This window comes from Capra hircus, chromosome 10, assembly GCF_001704415.2.
Source record: "Capra hircus breed San Clemente chromosome 10, ASM170441v1, whole genome shotgun sequence".
NCBI lineage: Eukaryota > Metazoa > Chordata > Mammalia > Artiodactyla > Bovidae > Capra > Capra hircus.
Window position 1 is genome coordinate 29,028,963 of NC_030817.1, and position 23,197 is coordinate 29,052,159.

General features: G+C 40.9%; 1 protein-coding gene across 1 annotated transcript in view; it reads right to left on the bottom strand.

The window, feature by feature from the left end:
- The window catches only part of SYT16 (synaptotagmin 16), a 125,819-nt gene that overhangs the window by 83,977 nt on the left and 18,645 nt on the right, over nucleotides 1-23,197 (bottom strand). The window lies entirely within an intron of this gene.

Consider the following 23,197-nt stretch of genomic DNA (forward strand, 5'->3'; position numbering starts at 1 on the left):
ACCAGTCAGAATGTCTGCAGTCCAAAAATCTGCACGCAATAAATGCTGGAGAGGGTGTGGAGAAAAGGGAACCCTCCTACACTGTTGGTGGGAATGCAAACTAGTACAGCCACTATGGAGAACAGTGTGGAGATTCCTTAAAAAATTGCAAATAGAACTACCTTACGACCCAGCAATCCCACTGCTGGGCATACACACCAAGGAAACCAGAACTGAAAGAGACACATGTACCCCAGTGTTCATCGCAGCACTGTTTATAATAGCCAGGACATGGAAACAACCTAGATGTCCATCAGCAGATGAATGGATAAGAAAGGTGTGGTACATATACACAATGGAGTATTACGCAGCCGTTAAAAAGAATACATTTGAATCAGTTCTGATGAGATGGATGAAACTGGAGCCGATTATACAGAGTGAAGTAAGCCAGAAAGAAAAACACCAGTACAGTATACTAACACATATATATGGAATTTAGAAAGATGGCAATGACGACCCTGTATGCAAGACAGCAAAAAAGACACAGATGTGTATAGTGGACTTTTGCACTCAGAGGGAGAGGGGGAGGGTGGGATGATTTGGGAGAATGGCATTGAAACATGTATACTATCATGTAAGAATCGAATCGCCAGTCTACGTCTGACACAGGATACAGCATGCTTGGGGCTGACGCACGGGGATGACCCAGAGAGATGTTGTGGGGAGGGAGGTGGGAGGGGGGTTCATGTTTGGGAACGCACGTACACCCATGGTGGATTCATGTCAATGTATGGCAAAAACAATACAGTATTGTAAAGTAAAATAAAGTAAAAATAAAAATTAAAAGAAGAAAAGAAAAGGAATGGAAAAAACTCTCTAGCTCTACCAGCAAAGAGTGACAGAAACACGTCGGAGATCCAGATCATTAGCTCTCCTATACCTCTGGGGAAGGGATAGGATTACCAAGAATGCCACATCCACAAGAGTCAGGCAGATGCCACTCCCCTGAGAACAAATCTATACCAGACAAGAGAGAACACTACGCCACTCCACCCACTAGGCTAGCAAGTATCATGACTCGAAACAGCAATCTCCAGCTAGGGGATGTGTCAAGAACATGGAGACAGACCTTCTGTGATGTGGGTATCAAAGGGAACACTTAAACCAGAGAGTGGAGAAAACATTAAGGAAAAATTCTCTGGTAAACCTGCCTCTATCCTTGATACCACGATAACACTAGAAGAATTTGAAGTCTACAATTCATAGAAGGTAACAATAACAATAGCTAAACCTAAACCAAGCTCGATCTTGGTTAGTTTGACTCACCTCCTTATATTAAAGATGCAGTAAAAGATGAATAAGGCTAAGTGAAGTCGCTCAGTTGTGTCTGACTCTTTGCGACCCCATGGACTATAGCCTACCAGGCTCCTCTGTCCGTGGGATTTTCCAGGCAATAGTACTGGAGTGGATTGCCATTTCCTTCTCCAGGGGATCTTCCCGACCCAGGGATCGAACCCGGGTCTCCCACATTGTAGACAGACACTTTACCGTCTGAGCCACCAAGGAAGTCCAGAAGTAAAAGATAAGGTATGCATATATCCAATCATAAGTGCTATTCACCTCATTCACCTCAGTTTTCAATCAATATACGTTACATGAGATATCTAGATTTCAGAAACAAATGATGAGACATACCAAAAAAAGGGAGGAAAAATGAGAGACCATTGAAACAAAGCAAACCAGAGAACCAGACACAGAGGCTAGAACTATGACAGAGGAAAATTAAACAACGATGATGAATATGTTAAAGACTAAGAGGAAAGGTAGACAACATGCTCTGTTAGATGAAGTATTTCAGAGATGGAAAGTATTTTTAAAAAAAAAAGAAAAAGATCCAGATGGAATGTTAGAAAAGAAAAACACTGCAAGAAATAGAGAATCCTTTTAATGGCATCACAATAGACTTAACATACTAAAGGAAGAGCTATAAACTTAAAAAAGAAGTCAACAGGGATATCCCCGGTAGTTTAGTCATTAAGAATCCGCCTTGCAATGCAAGGGACTGGGTTCAGTCCCTGGTTGGGGAGTTAGGATCTTATATGCCTCGGATCAATGAAACCCGCATGCTCTGGAGGCTATGTGCCTAGAGAATCTGTTTGCCACAATGAAAGATTCAAAGATCCTGCATGCCTCAACTAAGACCCAACTCAGCCAAATAAATATTTATTTAAATGGCTGTTGCTTAAAGCCATTAAGTTAAAAAAATAAGTGAATGGTAATTATTCAAATTAAAACACAGATGTTAAAAAAAAAAAAAAAAGAACAGAACATCCAAGAACTGTGGTCAATATTTAAAGGTATAACATATGAGTGAGACATCAGAATCCCACTAGGAGAAGAAAGAGGAGAGGAGAAGAATGTGTAGAAATAACAGCCAAGAATTACCCCAAATTAATAAACATCAAACCACTGATTTAAGATTAAAAGACACAAATCCAGATAAGTTAAACAAACACACCATATTCAAACTGCTGAAAAACAGTGTTTTTTAAAAACTTGAAGCAGTAATAGGGGAAAAAAGGACACATTATATGTGGGGGAACAGAGGTAATAATTATGGAAGATTCTTTGTCATTTATTTGTAACACACCTGTAATACAAGATCTACTTCTTTGAAGTGAAGAACCATAATACAGACAGAAAATTGAGACTACATAAAAATAAATAAAGAGTGATTAAAAAAAAGGCATTGTTGTTGTTTAGTTGCTGAGTCATGTCTGACTCTTTTGTGACCCCATGGACTGTAGCCCACCAGGCTTCTCTGTCCTTGTGATTACCCGGGCAAGAATACTAGAATGGGTTGCCATTTCCTTTTCAGGGGGATTTTCTTGACCCAGGGATAAAACCTGCAACTCCTGCATTGGCAGGCAGATTCTTTACCATTGAGTTACATGAGAAGCCCAGAAACCATGTAAATAAAGGTAAATTTAAAATTTTCTTATTTCTAATTTTTATAAAAGAAGTGTCTAAAGCAAAATTAATAGCAACATATTGGGCATTAAAGCATAAGTTAAAGTATATGTATGACAGCAAAGGACCTTAGATAGGAGTTAGGAATATACTGTTATAAGGACTTTACACTACACAGGAAGTGGTAAAATATTTAAATTATTCTTCAATAGAAACAAAAATCAATTACAACTTCCTGGGATATTTGTATAAACGAAAGATATGACCACAGAAACACAAAAGTATAGAGGAGGGTATATGAGATCAGAATGTGATAAAATTTTTACACTGCTCAGAAAGTATCTGATAAACACACCTAATTTAGAGTAGACTTTAAAAAGTCAATAATGAATATTATAATCTCTAGAGTAACCATATAAGGCTGTATATTGTCACCCTGCTTATTTAACTTCTATGCAGAGTACATCATGAGAAACGCTGGGCTGGATTCCACAAGCTGGAATCAAGATTGCCGGGAGAAATATCAATAACCTCAGATATGCAGATGACACCACTCTTATGGCAGAAAGTGAAGAGGAACTAAAAAGCCTCTTGATGAAAGTGAAAGATGAGAGTGAAAAAGTTGGCGTAAAGCTCAACATTCAGAAAACGAAGATCATGGCATCTGGTCCCATCACTTCCTGGGAAATAGATGGAGAAACAGTGGAAACAGTGTCAGACTTTATTTTGGGGGGCTCCAAAATCACTGCAGATGGTGATTGCAGCCATGAAATTAAAAAGACGCTTACTCCTTGGAAGGAAAGGTATGACCAACCTAGATAGCATATTCAAAAGCAGAGACATTACTTTGCCAACAAAGGTCCGTCTAGTCAAGGCTATGGTTTTTCCAGTGGTCATGTACGGATGTGAGAGTTGGACTGTGAAGAAAGCTGAGCACCGAAGAATTGATGCTTTTAAACTGTGGTGTTGGAGAAGACTCTTGAGAATCCCTTGGACTGCAAGGAGATCCAACCAGTCCATTCTGAAGGAGATCAGCCCTGGATTTCTTTGGAGGGAATCATGTTGAAGCTGAACCTCCAGTATTTTGGCCACCTCATGCGAAGAGTTGACTCATTGGAAAAGACTCTGATGCTGGGAGGGATTGGGGGCAGGAGGAGAAGGGGATGACAGAGGATGAGATGGCTGGATGGCATCACTGACTCAATGGATGTGAGTCTGAGTGAACTCCGGGAGTTGGTGATGGACAGGGAGGCCTGGTGTGCTGCGATTCATGGGGTCGCAAAGAATCAGACACAACTGAGCAACTGAACTGAACTGAAAGTAGTATGGTACAGTTATATTAATATCAGAATAAACTTTAATACAAAAAGTATTATTCAAAATGAGAAACAATTTTTCATAATGATAAAATGGTAAATTTAATAGGAAGACATAACAACCCTAAATAATATAACTTCAAGTTATATTCAAGAAAAAAGAACAATTTTTCTTCAAGAAAAAAAGAACTTCTTATAGTTCAAGTTTTTTTTTTTTTCCCCCACTACAACATCTTGAACTTCTAGCTGCTCCCACCAGTACATCAACTCTTAGGTTTATGCCAAGGTCTAGGAACATGACAGCAGTCATCCAATAGGAAAACAGAAACTATAGCTACAAAAATAACACATAATTGAGGTAGATAAATTAAAGCTTTCACATCCAGGAGTTGCCTGTTCCAACTTGGTAGCCTTCATTCAATACTTAGAAGAAAAAAAAGTTCTTCATAATTACTTGGCATAAGTCACAGTCAAGGAAATGTTGGTACAAATTAGTATAAGAAGTTATTAGTATATAATAAGAAAACACACCCTTCCATGAGTTTGTTTCAAGAATGGACACCTAGCTCTTCAACAGAGCAGGCACTGGTAAACTAAATTACATCACCTGAGATGTTTTTAATATTTTTTAACATTCCCCTCACCAAAACTGATATAAAAAGAGAAAACAGATCACATTATATAAAAATTGAACATGATTAACCAAATTAACTTAATATAGAGAATATATGTTACACACATCTTCTTGATACTCCTTATCCTTATTGAAAATGAACTTTCAGTTCAGATCAGTCACTCAGTTGTGTCTGACTGTTTATGACCCCATGGACTACAGCATGCCAGGATCACCAACTCCCAGAGTTTGCTCAGATTCATGTCCATTGAGTTAGTGTTGCCATCCAACCATCTCATCCTCTGTCGCCCCCTTCTCCTCTTGCCTACAATCTTTCCCAGCATCAGGGTCTTTTCAAATGTGTCAGTTCTTCACATCAGGTGGTAAAAATATTGGAGTTTCAGCTTTAGCATCAGTCATTCCAATGAATATTCAGGACTGATTTCCTTTAGGATGGACTGATTGGATCTCCTTGCAGTCCAGAAGACCCTCAAGAGTCTTCTCCAACACCACAGTTCAAAAGCATCAATTCTTCGGCATTCAGCTTACTTTAGAGTCCAACTCTCACATCCATACATGACTACTGGAAAAACCATAGCTTTGACTAGACGGACCTTTCTTGGTAAAGCAATGTCTCTGCATTTTAATATGCTATCTAGGTTGGTCATAGCTTTTCTTCCAAGGAGCAACCATCTTTTAATTTCATGGCTACAGTCACCATCTGCAGTGATTTTGGAGCCCAAAAAAATAAAGTCTCCAGCTGTTTCCATTCTTTCCCCATCTATTTGCCATGAAGTGATGGGACTGGATGCCATGATCTTAGTTTTCTGAATATTGAGCTTTAAGCAAACTTTTTCACTCTCCTCTTTTACTTTCATCAAGAGGCTCTTTAATTCTTCTTCATTTTTTGCCATAAGGGTGGTGTCATCTACACATCTGAGGTTATTAATATTTCTCTCAGCTATCTTGATTCCAGCTTGTGCTTCATCCAGTCCAGCATTTCACATGATGTACTCCGCATATAAGTTATATAAGCAGGGTGACAACATACAGCCTTGACGTACTCCTTTCCTTTTCCTATTTGGAACCAGTCTGTTGCTCCATGTTCAGTTCCTTTTTTTTTTTTTTTTTTTTTTAAAATTTTTTATTTATTTATTTATTTTTAAATTTTAAAATCTTAAATTCTTACATGCGTTCCCAAACATGAACCCCCCTCCCACCTCCCTCCCCACAACATCTCTCTGGGTCATCCCCATGCACCTGCCCCAAGCAAGCTGCACCCTACGTCAGACATGGACTGGCGATTCAATTCTTACATGACAGTATACATGTTAGAATTCCCATTCTCCCAAATCGTCCCACCCTCTCCCTCTCCCTCTGAGTCCAAAAGTCCGTTATACACATCTGTGTCTTTTTTCCTATCTTGCATACAGGGTCGTCATTGCCATCTTCCTAAATTCCATATATATGTGTTAGTATACTGTATTGGTGTTTTTCTTTCTGGCTTACTTCACTCTGTATAATTGGCTCCAGTTTCATCCATCTCATCAGAACTGATTCAAATGAATTCTTTTTAACGGCTGAGTAATACTCCATTGTGTATATGTACCACAGCTTTCTTATCCATTCATCTGCTGATGGACATCTAGGTTGTTTCCATGTCCTGGCTATTATAAACAGTGCTGCGATGAACATTGGGGTACATGTGTCTCTTTCAATTCTGGTTTCCTCCGTGTGTATGCCCAGAAGTGGGATTGCTGGGTCATAAGGTAGTTCTATTTGCAATTTTTTAAGGAATCTCCACACTGTTCTCCATAGTGGCTGTACTAGTTTGCATTCCCACCAACAGTGTAGGAGGGTTCCCTTTTCTAGTTCTAACTGTTGCTTCTGACCTGCATATAGTTTTCTCAGGAGAGCCATAATGAAAGCATCACAAATTTCAGAGTTCAAGAAGTGAAATCATGAGTATATTCTCTGACTACAAAGAAGTAAACTAGAAATCAATAAAAGAATGGTATCCAGAAAAAACAATTGGAAAAATCAGAAACTATGTTGAAACTTACTTACAATAAAAATATATTCAACTTGTGGGTGGCAGCTAAAGTAGTATTTTTAAGAAATAATTTTACATGTATACTTTGGGGAAAAACGTTATGTAATTGGGCTTCCCCGGCGGCTCAGATGGTAAAGAATCTGCCTGCAATGCAGGACAGCCAGGTTTGATCCCTGGGTGAGGAAGATCCTCTGGAGAAGGGAATGACTACCCACTCCAGTATTCTTGACTAAAGAATTCCATGGACAGAGGAGTCTGGCAGGTTAGGGCTCTAGTCCATGGAGTCACAAAGAGTCCAACAGGACTGCATGACTAAAAGAAAATAACAGAAAAGTTTCAACAAAAGAAGAAAATCTGAAAGATCCACTATGTATTAAATAAATTTAATCAATTATTTCTTTTCATCAGTAAAACTCCAGCCTCACATGGCTTTAGTAGTGAAATCTGCCAACTTTAAAAGAAGAAATAAAATCAAACTTACATAGTAGGAGAATAGAAAAAGAAGTAAACACTGTCCATCTCATGTGATGGGGCAAGCATAAGCTTGGTACAAAAACCTGAAAAGGACATTTCAAGAAAATGACAGGCCAATATCATTCATGAAAAAGATATAAGAAATCACAACCAAGATATATGAAATTCAAATCCCTTGATATATAGGAAAAATAAAATACATTGCAACCAGGCGGAACTTATTCTGAAAACGCAAAGCTGGTTTAAAATTTGAACATCCAGTATAATCTACCCAGTAGAATAAAGAAGGGGAGAAAATCCTATGGTTACTTCAAAAGATGCAGAATAAGTGTATCATAAAATGTATCTCCTATTCTATTCCTAAACAAACTAAGAATAGAAAGAAATGTCCTTAATTCATGGTGGTAGAAGTGAGAAGAGTGGTTATATTACAGAGCAGGTAGGAGGAAGAGGTTTGAGGTTTCCAAGTGGATGTGGGAGGTAATGACTAGAGTGGAAAGATAAACATTCTTCAAGCTGTACACTTAAGACTCGTCACTTCACTGGCTATAAGTAATACTTCAATAAAAGAGTAAAAAAAAAAAAGAACAAGAATTGAGCAACAACTAAGAAACCAGAGAAGGCATCTCTGAAACAGATAACAGAATGCGATAAATGATAAAGGAAGCTCCACAGCTTCCCAAAAATCAACGGGGAAGGAAGAAATTGCTCAACAGATGGTACTTTGATAAATATGGCCCATCAGAGAAGCCTTCAATTTGGAGTTTCACATTACACCATATCCAAAATGAACCCCTAAGGGATTAAAAAGCTCATTAAAAAACCATCCCCATCTCACCCTTACCAACCTCATGGGCAAAAAAGCTACACAACAATGTAGTTCGTGAACGTTCAATTGATGAAACTCCGTATGGTTAATGTTCATGAGGATTCTCCTACAGGCCAGGCACTACTATAAACACTGCATACAGTGCACAGGATCACTGACAACTAGATTACACAGATAGGAAAACTGAGGCCCTGGGACCCCAAGTAACTTGCCCAGGAAATAAACTCTTAGATCAGAACTCAAAGTCAGATTTCTCTTCCTTATTGCATGGCATCTTGCTGCTTCAGAGTGGTACCTTAGAAAATGAGACATTCTATAAAATTTATTTGGGATTTTAATTTTGTCTCCTGGAGTGATTCAGAACCAAACAACAATAACAACGAAACAATCACCTCCCCGCAAATGACCAACTGACACTAGACCAAAGCCTATTTGGAAAAATGACAAAAGTTTACTAGTTCTACAAGAAGAGCTCTTAGGCAGAGATGGGTTAGGAAGAGAATAACCGGCAATGAACAAACCCATGAGGTCACCTATACTGTCAGCAGACACGTTTTTATAAATCACAAACATTCAAAAGAATACATTTGAATCAGTTCTAATGAGGTGGATGAAACTGGAGCCGATTATACAGAGTGAAGTAAGCCAAAAAGAAAAACACCAATACAGTATACTAACGCATATATATGGAATTTAGAAAGATGGTAACGATAACCCTGTATGCAAGACAGCAAAAGAGACACAGATGTATAGAACAGTCTTTTGGACTCTGTGGGAGAAGGAGAGGGTGGGATGACTTGGGAGAATAGTATTGAAACATGTATAATATCATATAAGAAACGAATTGCCAGTCTAGGTTCCATGCAGGATACAGAATGCTTGGGGCTGGTGCACTGGGACGACCCAGAGGGATGGTATGGGGAGGGAGGTGGCAGGGGGGTTCAGGATGGGGAACACGTGTACACCCGTGGGAGATTCATGTTGATGTATGGCAAAACCAACACAATATTGTAAATAAATAAAATGAAAAATACTCAAAAAAAAGTGAAAAAAAATAAATCACAGTTCACACTCCAACAAAGAATAAAATGTCGCCTCTCACGAGTGTGAACCACACGACTTTTCTTTTTCTCAAACCACCCACACCGTGAGAACTCAAGGATTCCTTTCCAGCCAAGACCCATGTAGATCGCATGCGTATGAATGTCGGTGCTGGCGGTTACCGCCAAGGGGCGCAAGCGGCGCGCACTAGCGCTGGGGACCCCGGGTTCCCAGAGGAGCGCGCCGGCCATGCTCACCGCTGAGCCTGCCAGGATTAAATTCCCAGCTGATTCAGTGATGTCCGGTTTGTGCCCACTGGGAATTTTAACTACATCTCACAGAGACTCCACATGCTCGAACAAAGACGTGTCGGAGGTGGACAGAGCCCACCGAAGGTGAGGGCCGCGTCTGCATTTCTGCTGAGAATCAGGAATGCTGGTTGGTGAAAACAGTTGTGGAGAAGTAAGCTTTTGGGAAGATGAAGGGAAATCTTCATTAGCTATTGCCCGCCCCTTCCCTAGGAAAATAGGAAAATGTAGAACTGAACCCTTCAAATTCAATTCCACACTTAAATTCAACACTTGGGCAAATTTATAGATAAATTTAGGAACTCTTCAAAGCTCTGTAAAAATAAATTTTCTTTTGTTTGTTTAAGAGAGAGGTGCTAGGTTTGTAAGCTACTCTTCTCAAAGGGAAATAAGGTGATAGGGAGATAAAGAAAAAAAATTATATAAGCTTTGACAAACTTAAGTTTGAACATATGTTAATTTACTTTTACCTATTTACTATAGAGGGAGGAAAAAAACTTCTTTAATAAAATGAAATTAGTGAGAGGTCTTAAAATAAGGTATTAAAATCTCTAAAGCTCTTTACAACTCACTAAAATAAGGAATAACAAAGAAAATTTCAAAATTCAACATAATTCCCAGATTTTCAGGTCAATTTCTTTATAAACCATTAAATATGATTTATGGAATAACCCAGATAAAATCTAATGCCTTTGCTAATTTAATGCCTTTGCTATCTCTAATAAGTTAGGAGGAGAAAGTGAAAGGATTTGTTTATAGAAAAAAGAATTCCCTTCACTAATTCCCACTGCTGCCCATCTCCAAAATTTCAAACACTACAATAATACTGTGTGATGGGATTATGATACGTCACCATTTAGAATAGAATGTTGGATCAGCAGTATGGAAGGATGCAGTTCAGTTCAGTTCAGTTTCTCAGTTGTGTCCGACTCTTTGCGACCCCATGAACCGCAGCACGCCAGGCCTCGGGGCAGCTCCTCTTTCTCAGGGGTCCTGGGAAAGAAGGAGGGTATCCTGTCTGCTGGGCACTCTCCTCCAAGAGGGGGACTGGAGTCTCTTCCCACAACTTCAGCTCTACTCCAGCTACCGCCTGATCACATAGCAAAAGACAGTTCCATGGGTTGGCAAATGTATCTCATGAAGAAACACATGGAAGCCTGGAGCACCTCCTCTGTGTCTAGGCCAACCCACAATTTGCAAAAGACAGAAAATAAAGAGTAGGAATATTTGAGAAAAAAAAACAATACACCTGTTACATGCCTAACATGTCTTGTGTAGGTTTTCACATTTAACTAGATATTGCTATTTACATGTTATAAATGAGGAATGAGAAGCCTTTTTAAGTGATGCCCATGCACAGCACACAAGAAAATAGGGGCTTCCCAGGGGGCGCTAGTGGTAAAGAATCAGCTTGTCAGTATAGGAGAAGCAGGAGAGCTGCGTTCGATCTCTGGGTCGGGAAGATGTCCTGGAAGAGGGCATGGCAACCCACTCCAGTATTCTTGCCTGGAGAATCCCATGGACAGAGGAGAATGGTGAGCTACAATCCACAGGGTCACAAAGAGTCAGACATGACTGAAGCACTTAGCATGCAGTACGCAAGCACACAAGAAAATAGCAGTGCTGACATATGAATCCAAGTGGCTATAAAGACCTGAGTCTTCACACCAATGGTTCATGATAATAATTCAGAAAATTGAACTAATTCATTCCACAAGAGAAAAAGGCATAAAACGTAACATCTTCATTTGTATGCTTTCTTCTTCATTTGTAGGTTTTCTCCAGATTCACTTAAGAAATAAACGCATTCTAATTCTGTTTGATCATGTGTTGAAATCTAAGTCTCAAAAGAAAGTCTTTTGGGCTTCCCTGGTGGCTCAGCTGGTAAAGAATTCACCTGCAGTGCAGGAGACCCCAGTTTGATTCCTCAGTCAGGAAGTTCTCCTGCAGAAGGGATAGGCTACCCACTCCAGTATTCTTGGGCTTCCCTTTTAGCTCAGATGGTAAAGAATCCACCTGCAATGCACAATCCATGAGTTGGGAAGATCCCCTGGAAGAGGGTATAGCAATCCACTCCAGTATTCTTGCCTGAAGAATCGCATGAACAGAGGAGCCTGACAGGCTACAGTCCATGGAGTAGCAGAGTCAGACGTAACTAAGCGCAGCACGAGTTTTGTATTACTACAGTGTTACTTCTTCCATTAAAGTTTTAGCTTCATTGTTTATAATATACTGTGAAAAGCGAAGAAAAGCTATAGTTCATACATTTCAATAGTTTATCATTCCTCTTATTACAAATCTAAAAGCATCTCATGGCAAATTCAACCACTTAATTTGTAATTAAGTGGTAATTAAGTTTGTAATGCCCTTGGAATAAACTATTTCAAAATAGGATATACCAATTACCAAAAAAGTATTCACTAATTTATTCAACAAATATTTCTTTCTTATCACCATCAGGTAAGCACTTCTAGATGCAGGGGGTATGAAATGGTTGGAAGAAATGAAAGAAAGAAATGAAAAGAAATGGTGAAATGAAAGAAATGGTTGGAAATGCCTCCTGCCTTCACTGAGACAGACAAGTAAAACAGGTCAAATAGTGAAAAGTTCCATAGAGGAAAAAAAATGGTATAGAAGTGGATGGATACAGTTTAAGCTTGTGTGATCAGTGAGGCCTCTGATAAGGGCCATTTGAGTACAGGGAACAACCTTAAAGATGTGGGGGTGCAACCCTGCAGCCATCTGGAGAATGGGCATTCCAGGCAGAGGAAACAGATGATGGCAGAACTGGAGAGCCACACACTGCAAGTACGGGGCCCTTGTGCTCTAGTGCTGCATGACACAGCTAGAGAGAGGTCCACATGCCTACAACAAAGACCTGATGCAATCAAATAAATTTAAAAAAAAAAATCCCTGAAGCAGTAGCACAGCTGGTGTTTTAGGAGAAGAGGTAAGGGGGCCAGAGCTGCTGAAGCAGAGCAAACAGAGGGAAAAGAGTGTAATGAGATCAGAGCAACCGTATGGAGCTAGATTATTAAAGACCTTATAGCCACTGAAAGGGCTGTCTGTGGCTTTTACTCTAAATGTGATGGAAGGTACTGACTGCAAACGAATGATAACACACTACCTTGAGTTTTAAAGGAACACTGAGTACCGTGCTGAAACCAGATTACATGAGAGGAAAGGTGGATTCATAGAAATCAGGAAGTAAGTTCAAGGGGCAAGATGACGGTTGTTCAAAGCACCATGGTAGCAGTGATGGTAGGAAGAAAGAGCCTGATTCTAGATATATATTTATGGCAGAGCCAACAGGGTTTGCTGATGGGTTATATGCAGAGAAAAAAGGGGAGAGGTGTGAATGATGACTCCAAGAATTTTGGCTGAGAAACTGGAAGGATGAAGTTGCTATTTAGAGATAGGCAAGACTGTGGGAAGTGTAAGATTTTGAGTGGAGATTAGAAATTCAGATTTGGACAGATTGGATGTGAGGTACCAGTAGACTGGGCTTCTCTAGTGGCTCAGCGGTAAAGAATCCACCTACAAGGCAGGAGACGCAAGAGATGCGAGTTCAATCCTTGGATGAGGAAGATCCCTTGGAGAAAGAAATGGCAACCTACTCCAGTATTCTTGCCTGAGAAATCCCATGGACAGAGGATCCTGGTGGGCTATAGCCCATTGGGTCTTAAGAGTCAGACCCGACTTTAGCAAATAAGCCACCACCACCCAGTAGACATCCAAGTAGAGTAGCAAGCAAGCACTTAGACACAAGAGTAGACCATAGACTCATTAACATATGTTGTTCAGTTGCTCAGTCGTGTTATGGACTGCAGCACGCCAGGCCTCCCTGTCCCTCACCATTTCCCGAAGTTTTCCCTAGTTCATGTCCATTGCATCAGTGATGCCATCCAGCCATCTCATCCTCTGACACTGTCTTCTCCTTCTGCCCTCACTCTTTCCCAGATCAGGGACTTTTCCAATGAGTCAGCTGTTCACATCAGATGACTAAAGGACCGGAGTTTCAGCTTCAACATCAGTATTTCCAACCAGTATTCAGGGTTGATTTCCCTTAAGATTGATTGGTTTGATCTCCTTGCTGTCAAAGGGACTCTCAAGAGTCTTCTCCAGCTCCACACTTTGAAGGCCTCAATTCTTCTGGGTTCTGCCTTCTTTATAGTCCAGCTCTCTAAACCATGCATGACCACTGGGAAGACCATAGCCTTGACTATATGGACTTTTGTCGGCAGAATGATGTCTCTGCCTTTCAACACACTGTCTAGGTTTGTCATAGCTTTTCTGCCAAGAAGCAAACATCTGATTTCATGGCTGCAGTCACCATCCACAGTGATTTTTAGAGACCAAGAAGAGGAAATATGTCAAAACTTCCACCTTTTCCCCTCTACTTGTCATAAAGTAATGGGGCCAGATGCCATGATCTTAGTGTTATAATATTTAGTTTAGGCTGGCTCTTTCACTCTCCTCCTTCACCCTCATCAAGAGGCTTTTTAATTCCTCTTCACTTTCTGTTATTAGAGTGGCATCATCCACATATCTGAGGTTGTTGATGTTTCTCCAGCTTATCTTGATTCCAGCTTGTAACTCATCCAGCCTGTTATTTCTCATAATGTGCTCAGCATATAGGTTAAACCAACAGGGTGACAGCAGACAGGCCTGTCATACTCCTTTCTCAATCTTGAACTAGTCAGTTTTTCCATATTAACTGTTGCTTCTTGACCTGCATACAGATTTTTCAGGAGACAGGTAAGATGGTCTGGTATTCCTATGTCTTTAAAAGCTTCCATAGTTTGTTATAATCCATATATTCAAAGGCTTAGGTATAGTCAATGAAACAGAGGTAGATGTTTTTCTGGAATTCCCTAGCTTTCTCTATGATCCAGTGAATGCTGGCAATTTGATTCATTGACGTGTGAGTGAGTGAGGGAGGGAGTGAGTCGCTCAGTCATATCCAACTCTTTGCGACCCCATGGTCTGTCCATGGAATTCTCCAAGAAGAATCCTGGAGTGGATTGCCACTGCCTTCTCCAGGGGATCTTCCCAACCCAGGGATCAAACCCAGGTCTCCTGCATTGCAGGCAGATTCTTTACCATCTGAGCTACCAGGAAAGCCCCCATTTCACTGCAGATGGTGACTGCAACCATGAAATTAAAAGACGCTTACTCCTTGGAAGAAAAGTTATGACCAACCTAGATAGCATATTCAAAAGCAGAGACATTACTTTGCTGACTAAGGTCCATCTAGTCAAGGCTATGGTTTTTCCGGTGGTCATGTATGGATGTGAGAGTTGGACTGTGAAGAAGGCTGAGCGCCGAAGAATTGATGCTTTTGAACTGTGGTGTTGGAGAAGACTCTTGAGAGTCCCTGGGACTGCAAGGAGACCCAACCAGTCCATTCTGAAGGAGATCAGCCCTGGGATTTCTTTGGAAGGAATGATGCTAAAGCTGAAGCTCCAGTACTTTGGCCACCTCACGCAAAGGGTTGACTCACTGGAAACAACTCTGATGCTGGGAGGGATTGGGGGCAGGAGGAGAAGGGGACGACCGAGGATGAGATGGCTGGATGGCATCACAGACTCGATGGACGTGAGTCTGAGTGAACTCCAGGAGATGGTGATGAATATGGAGGCCTGGCGTGCTGCGATTCATGGGGTCGCAAAGAGTCAGACACGACTGAGCGACTGAACTGAACTGAACTGAGCTATGATGAGATTAAGAAGAGAGGCAAGTCCAAAGGCTAAACCTTGTATCCTGATATTTGGAGGTCAGGGAGATGTGAAGATCAGCAAAGAAAACCAAGAGGAACTGGTCAATCATCAATCAAGTAGAAAGAAGCATTTATATTCCCATGCCAACAATTGGATCTTTTAAAAATTATTAATAAAACAGGCATTTGTTAAATATCAGTTTTCCACAAATTTTCTTCTTAAATTCCCCATATTTCAAAAATTCCTGAATAACAAGGCAGGCTGAAAGAGTAAGCCACCATGAATTCTTTTGACTTGTCCCCCAAGTCAAACTTGACTTGTCTTTGATTTTGCCTACACCTGAGCCTGAACTAAACCTAAACCTGAACTATGCCAGAACCTGAGCAAAGTTTAACATTCCCACTAACTTAACTGACAAGATATTTATTATGAATCTAGCATATGCAAGTCACAATGCTATAGATACTGGTGACAGGAGATAGGGGTGATTAATACGTGATCCTTGTTCTAAAGAGTTGATTGTCTAGCAGGGAAGATAAAACACATGCATCAGAAGTAATGATACAAAGTTAACGTAGATAAAATTACAACAGTTTCAGAAACATACTTGGGGGCCAAATTCTTAGAGTTTAACAAGGATTCCATTATAATCAGGGCTTCCCAAGTGGCTCAGTGGTAAAGAATCCACATGTCAGTGTAGGAGACACAGGAGATGTGGGTCTGATCCTGAAGTCAGGAAGATCCCCTGGAAGAAGAAATGACAACCCCCTCCAGTATTCTTGCCTGAAAAATTCCAAGGACAGAGGAGCTTGGCAGGCTACATTCCATGGGGTCACAAAGAGTCAGACACAACATAGCATGAACTTGTGCCATTATAATCAAGACCATATCTCCAAACCAAAAATGCAACAGAAATATTTCAAAGATTCCACTGATCATCAGGAAAATAAATATTCTTCTGCACTAACATTGAATGGTAGTACCTCTCTGATACATAGAACATCTTTCCCAACTTAGCCAAACATCTTCTGACAAGGAGACACCTCAGGAAAATGACTTGGGGCTGTGCTGCTGAGAACTGAGATATCATGACTTCACTGCTATAGCTAGAGTGCCAAAGAAGAGTTATTGCTCCCTTGATCTTTGTCTCCAGTGCATACTCAGGAGATGTTGCCAGAACATATCAATTGGATCTACACTTTAATGGTTTTACCCCTGCCAAGTTGTCTGAGACTGTCCCATTCACAGGTGCTCCACGTGGTAATGTCACTGCCATCTCTTCCGTGCACTGGAGCTCCCCACTTCAATCACAGAAGCAGAACCCCTGTGTCTTGCTGTATAGCTCAGAGAAAGAATAAACAACTACAAGTAAAGGCTGACACACCAACATTCATAGCTCATTTTCACTTGTCTTTTAAGTCCCCATTAATGCTGGGTGGAGAAGGTCAAAGCAAGCCTTAAAGTACTTTTGCCTATGTCTTCCAACACAGTGTCAAATGTGTTAGGAAACCTGGAGAGTGGCATTGACTAGATTCTTCCAACAGCCTGAAATTTACAGTTACTTGTAGAATATTTCCAGGCTGCTCATTTTCTTGAAGGTAATGAGATATGATGGGGCCAGCAAAGATAAGATGTATGTTTATTCATTAAGTCTTTTTTTTTCATTCATGAAACTGATGCTGTGCTAAATTCTCATACTCTAAAGATAATGAAAGCACAAACCCCTGCCATCAAGAAACCCACAGACTTGAGTGGGTGCAATTAAGTTTTATACAACACGAAACCTATATTACTGAGAAATGAGAAATGTAACAAACTATTGGAACAAACAAGGAAGCAGCTAACTGCCAGAAAAAGGCCAGGGGCATGGGGGTGGGTTTGGGGAGGGGCAGTGTGGGGAATATGCCGAAATATTATGAACTGTTATGAACTGAATCCTTGTATCCTCCCAGAATTCCTATGGTGAAATCCTACTCCTTCGATGTGATGGTATTGGGAGGCATGGCTTTTGGAAGGTAATTAGCTCATGGGGGTAGAGTAGTCAGAATGGGACTCTTGCCCTTATAAAAGAGACCCCAGAGAGCTCTCTTACCCTTTTCCACTATGTGAGGATGCAGCCAGAAGACCACTGTCTATGAACCATAAGGTGAGCTCACAGAGACAGAGAATCTGCTGGTGCTGGAAAACTTGAGTATCTAGAGCTCTGAGAAGTGTTAAGTCACTCAGTCTATACTATTTTTGTAAAGCCACCTGAATGAACCAAACTTGCTAGAGACAATGGTACTTGAGAGGACTCTGGAAAAATGAGCAGTTTTCACTAGGCAGGAGCAGGGAAAGGAAACCAAATGTTTAGATGTGAATTATCTTGGTATTTCTGGAAGCTGGAAGACAATGGCCCAAATCCTTGAAGGCTATGCATCTTTCAAAGGAAAGAAGTCATCCTGGAAAGCTTTTTGTATGAGAAGGTATGAAATATGGTGCAGAGTTTGGAATGAACATTCTGAGGAGAACTTAGCAAATGGATAAGAGGTGGAAAGAACATAGAGAAACCAGTTAGGACATTATTGAAATAGATAGACCAGCCAAAGAGGATATAGGTAGATAAATTAGGTAGATAGATACAGATATAGATATAGAAAAGTTTAGGCAGAGGGGACTGAGAGAAGTTGGACTGATCCAGGAGAAATTGTAGAGACAGAATCAATATAATTTGGTACATACTAAACGTAGGGGAAGGTTAGGAGAGCCAGGAGGGATAAGAAACGGAGTGTGTGAGAAGGAAACCAGTGTTTAAGGGATGGGGAGAGGAAGGTAAACAAAAAAGACGTGGCAAGGGGAAATCCAGGAACAAGTGGTATCCAGAACCCAGGTGAGGAATGAGTTTCAGAGGAGGAATATTCAACACTGTCATTTCCAAATAAGTAAAATGAAGGTGGGGAAACTAGTCAAATAATTCAGTGCATGGTCATTAGAGTTGAAGACTAGAGGCCAAACAGTAGTGAAGAAAGAAGCAAGCAGGGGCCAGGGAAATGGAGACTGCAAATGCAGCCTATTTCTCCATTAATCCCTTAAGCCAGATTTAGTGAAGTCACCCAGTCGTGTCTGACTCTTTGTGACCCCATGGACTGTAGCCCACCAGGCTCCTCAGTCCATAGGATTTTCCAGGCATGAATACTGGAGTGGGTTGCCATTTTCTTCTCCATGGGATCTTCCCAACCCAGGGATTGAACCCGGGTCTCCCGCATTGTAGACAGACGCTTTAACCAGACTTAGGAGGGTTTAAGTCCACTGTCAGAAGCTATAATGCCCAGTCATTTGTTGCTAGTAATTGCTGTTGAGCCGGACCTCTTGTAACAGAGGACAGAAGTGCAGGACGGCATGGGAGCGCTTCAGTTTGCTTTGGGATGCTGGCTACATGGGGAAGGCACCTTAAGGTTTTGAGTCAGGCACATGTGGTTTGGCATCTCAGCTACTTGACCAGCTAGAGACATTACTGAACCTCCCTGGAACTCTTTTCTTTAAAAACAGAAATAATAATCCACCCACTTACTCATGGACACACCTCACAAAATTATGATGATTAAATAACATAATGCAATTAGATAGACTATTTAGCACAAAGGCAAGGTTTCCCTTTGTTGAATACCCATTGCTATTATATTTATTTTTTTTTGCTATTATATTTATTATGTCTAATATTAACAATAAAGAAGTTCTTCACTTGGAATGATCTACAAAATCAATAAGGACTCTTGGCAAGGTCTCTTGGGCATTTGCAATGAGAAAGCACATGCCAGTAGTGAGTTTTCCTGTGACGTCTGCATTCCCTTTACACTCTACCATCTGAAAGTCAATTCAGGTCTATAGATCTAGGTTCTAACCAAAATCATTTTATGAACAATTCCTGGATGAATCATTTGTAGAGCAGCCAAGAGAAAGGAACAGCTGATTTTCAGAACAGAAATACAATTTTCTCATTTAAAAAAAAAAATCTGTGAGACTAAACAACTCACATGAAGTCATTTAAGTAACTTCTATCTTTCATGTAGTTTTTCTGCTTATATAGCAAATCTAGGATCCTTACCCCCCATCCCCGCCTCCAAGTATTCATAATTTTGTATGATCTCCTCCCCTTCAGTGTGGGCAGGACTTACGATGTGCTTGTAACCAACAGAATGTCATGCCCATGATTTCATTACATAATACAAGATGTCTTTTGCCAGTGGCCCCTCCTTGCTCGCTTCAGGTAGTAAGCAACCATGTGCTCATGTGGCAAGGAACTGTGGGCATCCTCTAGGAACCACAGGTAGCCTCTAGGAGTGAAAGACAGCCTACAATCAACAGCCAGCATGAAGCTGGACCCTTAATCCTACTTCTACAAGGAAATCTTGTGCCCATGACCTGAGAGAGTTTGGAAATGGAATTTTTCCCAGTCCAGTGTCCAGATGAGAACACAACCCAGTCGATCTTTTGTGAGACCCTGTGCAGAGGACCCAGCTAACTCATTTCTGGATTTATAACCCACAGACACTGAAATAAATACATATAATATAAGCTACTAAGTTTGTGGTGATTTAACATGAAGTTAAGTGTGCAGTTAAACCAATCTAAAAAGATGAGTTAGCAAGATTTTCTAATATTCAAGGGAGGGCTTCGCTGATGACTCAGATGGTAAAGAATTTGCCTGCAGTGCTGGAGACCCAGGTTTGATCTCTAGGTCAGGAAGATCCCCAGGAGAAGAGAATGTATTGTTGCCTAGAGAATTCCATGAACAGAGGAGCCTGGTGGGCTACAGTCCACCAAAGAGTCAGACACAACTGAGTGACTAACACTAACTAAGCCATGATAAAAATCCAAATTATCAAATAAAAAATTGCCTTTCCTGACTCATAAGAGATGTGCATTCCTAAACACTGAGAAACAGGTGTTCATGGCACCTGTGATGACAGTAAGCCATATGCAATGATATAAGGAGTCCAGATTCACCCCTGAAACAGGCTTCTGATCAGTGTACAGTGTAAGGGCAATGGAGACATCCATGAGAGGCACTGACTCCTGCAATAGAGGTTCATTTTCTTTGCCACCCAATATCTACTCTTTCAACTTTTGGAACCCCGATTTTCTTCTAGGTAAACCACCTTCTCTCTACACTTAGACCTTGCTTCTGATAAAGCGCTCTCTCTCTACACCAGCTATAGAAATGACAAATGACTTAGGCCTGGCCAATCAGAGTTCCATATTTCCCTAATTTCAAAGATTACTAAGGTTTGCCACACAATTCAAGCCGAGCGGGGAGAATCAAGCCAATGAGTGCTAACCTCAGGATTTTTTTCAGTTGCCAGCAAGTGGCATTTCTTTCTGCACTGGATTATAACCTAAGAGGATAGAAATCTGGAGCTTTGGCAACCATCTCACTACACATGGAGCCACAGAAGGGAGCCAGCCCAGATGGACGCAGAAATGAGAGACAGAGAGAGGGAGAGAGACCAAGTTCCAAAGACATTTGAACTCCTGGATATAACTTTTCATGGAACCAGATTTAGCCCCATACTTATCAGTCACTTGAGCTGAACCACTCTTCTTATAAGAAATTGAGAAATCCTCCATAGAGTTTGAGTTTAGTTCAGTTTTGTAAATAGCATCTCTTCTGGTACATAAACAATATTTGCTCAATGCCATCTTTCTGGCTAAGAAGTCCAACCTTGCAAAGCAAAGTAGCAAGAGTAAAGCTCATCTATCACAGACTCAAATGAAAGTAACTGTTTGTCATTATGCATCTCAATGCAGGAGAGCAATTTTCAAACGTTCCATATAAGCAGTGGCTGCTTTTTGTAGGATCAAAACAGAATAAAATCCAGACAGTCTCAGAAAAACTTGAAGTTCTTATTTCGATTTTGAAATAGACTTTGATATCATAGCTTAAGAAGGTAATGCTTTAAGTTTCAACTTCATAGTGGTTTCTTTTTCCCCAAAGGAACTGATTTTTGAAATGATATAAAAGTCCTTCCATGTCATGAACAAGAATGTCTCCTGTGATAATCCAGTACCTGACATCCTTAAGAAAAAGATTCATGAAACATCAGGAAATCTCTAGAACAACAGAAACTCAGGAGTAATACTAGACAGTATTACTTATGACCAGCTACTGAAAAGCTTTGGCAAAGCCACATTTTATGATCAATCCACCAAACACAATTCTCATCCTACCCCATGGCTCGTCCTTTTACTGTTCCCTCTAGTAGGATCTCTGGTTCCTCTGCCTTTTCTAAAACCACTTTTGGACTGTGGTGTTGGAGAAGACTCTTGAGAGTCCCTTGGACTGCAAGGAGATCCAACCAGTCCATTCTGAAGGAGATCAGCCCTGGGATTTCTTTGGAAGGAATGATGCTAAAGCTGAAGCTCCAGTACTTTGGCCACCTCATGCGAAGAGTTGACTCATTGGAAAAGACTCTGATGCTGGGAGGGATTAGGGGCAGGAGGAGAAGGGGACGACCGAGGATGAGATGGCTGGATGGTATCACGGACTCGATGGACATGAGTCTGAGTGAACTCCGGGAGATGGTGATGGACAGGGAGGCCTGGCTTGCTGCCATTCATGGGGTCGCAAAGAGACATGACTGAGCGACTGAACTAGTAGGATCACTCTTTCCTTCAGACCTCAGTGTAATCGCTGTCTTCCCAGACAGTTCATTGTGTATAAAATTCAGAAAAGACCACCCTATATAAAACAGCACTCACTCAGTTAATTTCTAACCCCTTATCTTGTTTTATTTTTCTAAGTGGGATCTCTCACATGACATGTTATATTTATTTGTCCACCTGGTGAATATCAGAATGGGTAAGACCTAGATGTCCATCATGTCAGTTACTTATCATCTCCAGAAAGTCCTACTTCACCTGCAGATTGTAGCTCTTGCACATAGACTGCTTCTAAACCTACACAGCTGCGTGGACAAGGCTTTAATTACTACACTGGCCAAGGTCCAGTAAGGAAACAAAACCCACAATAGGTATTTCAACAGAGGGAATTTAGTATAAAGAATTGGTTCCTCGGGTAGTGGGAATTGGATGAATAGAAGGAGGAACAGAGAAATAGCCAGAGACTGGAACAGCAGGAGGCAGCTACCACCCTCTGGCTGAGGAAGCAAAGGGAAGAGGTCAAGGTTATTATAAACTAGAAGCTCAGAGGTGAGGCCCCATGGATATGCAGCTCAGACATCTGTGGAGGGAAAATGACCTGGTAAGTGCTCCCACCTCTGAGAGGAGTGCAAAGAGGCTGGCTCTGGGATGCTCAAAGAAGCTGGAGACCAGAACCCATGCTGCTGACAGCACCATGAAGGGCAGTGCTAAGATGCCAACAACAGAAACAGTGAGCCAAAAGCTGGAAAAAGGAAGCCCTTTCTCCCTACTTCCATCTCCCCATAGTCCTTTTGTCACAAAATCAGAGAATGCCCCCAAGCAAAGGCAAACTGTAGTTTGCAGAATTCCAGCCTTAACATTCAAAGCAAGATATGAAAGAATGGATTTGAACTGAGAGAAGATAGTTTAAAAACAAGCACAGATCCTAATGATTATCTCCAATTTCCTTTTCATAAAAGAAAAACCAAACTTCAAATGAAATGGTACAGTGGTTTTCTCCTGACTGTATTGTCACTAGTTTCTCTCTTATAAACTGTGTTGATTTTAATCTAGAGTTGTTGTTGTTCAGTTCACAAGTCATGTCCAACTCTTTGGAACCCCATGAACTACAGCACACCAGTTCTGCTGGAGTTTGATTCTCTGTCCTCCACTATCTCCTGGAGTTTGCTCAAATTCATGTCCATTGAGTCAGTGATGCTATCCAGAGTACCAAAGATGAACTCTGGGTGGTGCGGGAACACATGAATTGTGTTCC